The following is a 4,574-nucleotide window of genomic DNA, read 5'->3' as shown; positions in this document are numbered from 1 at the left end:
GGGAGGGGGGCTGCCCAGGATGGGGGGGGAGCTGCCCAGGGCAGGGGGGGGCTGCCCAGGGCAGGGGTTCGGGGGCCGGGGGTTTCTTAGCCCGTGGCGTCCTCCAGGGTCTCCGGGCCCCGAGGGCAGGACAGCTCCAGAGACCTGCGCCGAGGGGGACCAGAGAACATTTTGTTAGTGGACCCCAAGCCACCACGTCCCTCCTCCACGAATGCCGGCAGGGGCCAGGGGTCTGACCTCCCAAGGCCACCCCAGCTAGGGACGTCTCTTACTTTTCCCGGACCGCCCAGAGCTGGAGACTGACAAGCCGTGAGAGGCCGTGCGGGGCCCAGGCGTGGTGGGGCGGCCCTGGCCGTTTGCCCAGGGGGTGGGGGTTTGGGGTGGGAGCGGGTGGGGACCATAAGGCCCCTCAGCAGATGGGGAGCAGCGAGGCCCACGGGGAGGGCAGGGGCGCGCGCTGAGGGCCCTGGGGCCCCCCGGGCTGGGCCAGGGCCGCTGTCGTGTACTGTGAGCATCTGGGAGACGGTCATCTGGACGCCGGGCACCGAGGGGGCCCTAATCGGGCCTGCCGCCTGCCCGGGGCCCCCGGGAATTCCAAAGTCACGACTTGCAGCCTTTGGAGAGGCCCTCGGCCTGTTTCCGGGAGGCCGTGGGAATACGAGGCACAGGCCGTGAGTGAGGGTACGCCGTGGACCCCCAGGCCCCTCACCCGGGGTCCTAAGTCCAGCCGCCGTTCCCACCGGGTCACTAGGCAGTTAGTGGCGCATTCTCCCGCCAAGTGTCCAGGGCTGGACCGTGGGTCAAGGCGCGCGCGGCCCCGTGACAACGCCTTCTTGATATCCTGTGCTCTCGGGAACACAGAGGCGCCCTTGCGGCGTTATGAGGACAGATGACCCCACTCTGGAGGGCTAGGAGACCCAGGAACGAGCCCCACGCCACGTCCACCACGAGAAGAATTCCCAGGCAGTGGAGAAGAGTCCACGGGCCTGATGAGTCCGACAGCGCCTGGAGGGTGCGGCTGGGGCGGCGGCTGAAGAGTTCCTGGGGATGCGCTCCGGGACGCTTACGCTGAAGGAGGAGGGGAGCGCCCTCGGCAGGAGCGAGGGAGGGGGTCTCCATGGAAGGCGGAGCCGTGGCCGGCCACCCCGACCCCCCACCTCCGCGGCCCTCCTGGGCCGAGTCCGAGGAAGCGCCGGCACCTGCGAGCGGCCGGTTGCCCGCGGCTCCCCACGAACGGCCCAGTGCCGGCGACACCCCCCACCCCGGGCAAGACTGTGCCCGGGACCAGCCTGCCTGATCCCCTCCCCGCAGGAGGACGGACCCCGCCCCGCGCCCTCGGGCGCCGCTGAGCCCCGCCCGCCGGCAGCCCCGCGCCCCCGGCCCCGCTGCGCCCCCACAGCCCCTGCGCCCCCACAGCCCCTGCTCCCCGCGTGCTTTCTGCTCCGCCCCAGGACCGGTAGGGGGGCTTCGGGACCGCTTCCTGTGGGGACCCACAGGCGCTCGGCAGGGCCGCCCGCGGCTGAGGGGACGCACCCGCGCAGGCCCCCCCCCCCCCGCCCCGCAGGTCGCTCTCCACGCGGGGCTCGAGAACCTTTCTTCCGGCTGGCGCGGGGCCTCCCGGCCTGGCCCGTCCCTGGGCGAGCTCCTGCCCGCGGAGTGGCACTCAGAGGCTCCGAGGAGGGCTCCCCTGCCCCGCCGTGTCCCCGCGGGCCCCTCCCCAGGGCTGCGCGATGCGGTCCCGGGGCCCCCCGGGGGTAGGAGGCGGCGTGGGGGCCGGGCTGGGCGAGGGGTGGGGGCCGGCCCGCGGGACACGGGGGAGCCTTCAGCAGTAGCCGGGCAACGGCGAGGACCCCGCGCCCGGCGGCATTGGGGGTTCTCCTCGGGCCCGGGGAGAAGGCGGGGGCCTCTGGTCCGCCCTGTGGCCTCCCCGCTCGGTCCCTGGCTGGGCACCCGCCTGCACTGCTCTCGCCGGGGGCAGCTCCCGGCATTCCTGGCGCTGCACCTGCAGACGGGCCCCCGAGGGGCCTGGACACCCGCCGACGGGCCCCCGAGGGGACTGGACACCGCTGACGGGCCCCCGAGGGGACTGGACACCGCCGACGGGCCCCCGAGGGGACTGGACGCCCGCCGATGTGCCCCCGAGGGGCCTGGACACCGCCGACGGGCCCCCCGAGGGGACTGGACACCGCCGACGGGCCCCCGAGGGGACTGGACGCCTGCCGACGTGCCCCCGAGGGGCCTGGACACCGCCGACGGGCCCCCGAGGGGACTGGACGCCCGCCGACGTGCCCCCGAGGGGCCTGGACACCGCCGACGGGCCCCCCGAGGGGACTGGACACCGCCGACGGGCCCCCGAGGGGACTGGACGCCCGCCGACGTGCCCCCGAGGGGCCTGGACACCGCCGACGGGCCCCCGAGGGGACTGGACACCCGCCGACGGGCCCCCGAGGGGCCTGGACACCGCCGACGGGCCCCCGAGGGGACTGGACACCGCCGACGGGCCCCCGAGGGGACTGGACGCCCGCCAACGGGCCCCCGAGGGGCCTGGACACCGCCGACGGGCCCCCGAGGGGACTGGACACCCGCCGACGGGCCCCCGAGGGGACTGGACGCCCGCCGACGGGCCCCCGAGGGGACTGGACGCCCGCCGACGGGCCCCCGAGGGGACTGGACGCCCGCCGACGGGCCCCCGAGGGGACTGGACGCCCGCCGACGTGCCCCCGAGGGGACTGGACACCCGCCGACGGGGGCCCCCGAGGGGCCTGGACACCCGCCGACGGGCCCCCGAGGGGCCTGGACACCGCCGACGGGCCCCCGAGGGGACTGGACACCCGCCGACGGGCCCCCGAGGGGGACTGGACACCCGCCGACGGGCCCCCGAGGGGACTGGACACCCGCCGACGGGCCCCCGAGGGGACTGGACACCGCCGACGGGCCCCCGAGGGGACTGGACACCCGCCGACGGGCCCCCGAGGGGACTGGACACCGCCGACGGGCCCCCGAGGGGACTGGACACCGCTGACGGGCCCCCGAGGTGCTTAGGGTCTGGCCGGGGGGCCCCTCCTCCCAAGACCTCCTGAGGCTCAGACCGAGTCCCGGCGGGAGAGCAGGGCAGGAATGCGAGGGTCGGGCTCAGGACCTGGGGGGGGGGGGGTCTCCTCAGCTCAGGACCTGGGGGAGGGTGGGGATCTCGGCTCAGGACCTGGGGGGGGGGGGGTTCCTCCCGGAGGCCGCTGGGGAAATTGGAGCCAAGGCGCACCTCCAGCCTCACTCCCACGCCGTCACCCCGGCTCTCTCGAATCTGAAACCCCCCCTGCACCTCTCCCTCCTCCTGACCCTCACCGTGGGGCCCGGACGCGGGCCGCGCTGTCCCCGACCCGGGCAGTGCCCCTGGCAGCCGAGGGGAGCGGGCACCCGCCAGCATCTCCCACGCAGGACCGCGGACGATCCACCGGGCGGCCGCGCGGTGGCGCCAGAGCGCAGGGGCGCCGAGCTCCCTTTCCAGGGAAGGGTGGGGGCCAGGGGGTGCGGGCCAGGGGGTGGGGACCAGAGGGTGCGGGCCAGGGGGTGGGGGCCAGGGGGTACGGGCCAGGGGGTGCCGGCGGGCCAGGGGGTGGGGGCCAGGGGGTGCGGGCCAGGGGGTGGGGGCCAGGGGGTGGGGGGGGCAGGGGGTGGGGGCCAGGGGTTGGGGACCAGGGGGTGCGGGCCAGGGGGTGTGGGCCAGGGGGTGGGGGGCAGGGGGTGGGGGCCAGGGGGTGGGGGGGGCAGGGGGTGCGGGCCAGGGGGTGGGGGGGGGGCAGGGGGTGCGGGCCAGGGGGGTGCGGGCCAGGGGGTGGGGGCCAGGAGGTGCGGGCCAGGGGGTGGGGGGCAAGGGGGTGCGGGCCAGGGGTGGGCTGCGGGTCTTTCCCCGCGGCGTCCTGGGAGCCCTGCGCGGTCCCGAAGGCTCCCGTAGTTCCAGCGACCTCGCTCTGAGAGGGGCCCAGACAGACCCAGGCCCCCCTACCCCTCCACGAAGGCTGTCCCCGCGTGCGGGAGAAACTCCCGGGGACCCCCTGGCCCAGGCGCTTCCTTTCGGCCCGGTACCGGCCTTAGGCAGCCTCGCGCGCCTCCGACTAGCCCAGCCGTGGACGGCTTCCCTGGGCACATGCCAGGGCCGGCAGCCAGTGTTTGACCAGGGGGCGGGGGCCGGGGGTGCCAGTCGATGGGGGATTTTTCTGAGGCTCCTACGGAGGTGGGGGGCGGCGAGGCACACGGGGAGGGCAGGGGCGCCGGGCTGGGCCTGGAGCCCGCCAGGCGGGGCGGGGCTGCTTCTGTACTTGGAGGCTCGGGGAGGGTTCCCTGAGCCGCTGGGCATCGAGTGCCCAGGCCGGGCCGCGAGGCCTGCGTGGGGCCGCAGGGATCCGCCAGCTGGATTTCCAGCCTCGGGAGAGGGACTTAGGCCACACGTGGGGGCCGTGGGAACACCAGCACCGGCCGTGAGGGAGGCTCGGGTGCAGGGGTCTGGCTACCCCCGGTCCCGAGGCCAGCCGCTGTCCTCGCGGGGCACGTGGACGGTGAGGTGCGTCATCCCAGCG

The sequence above is a fragment of the Dasypus novemcinctus genome, chromosome 19, assembly GCF_030445035.2.
Source record: "Dasypus novemcinctus isolate mDasNov1 chromosome 19, mDasNov1.1.hap2, whole genome shotgun sequence".
In the NCBI taxonomy this organism is placed as follows: Eukaryota; Metazoa; Chordata; class Mammalia; order Cingulata; family Dasypodidae; genus Dasypus; species Dasypus novemcinctus.
The sequence above is the reverse complement of the archived record's forward strand: the minus strand, read 5'-3'. Positions refer to the sequence as shown.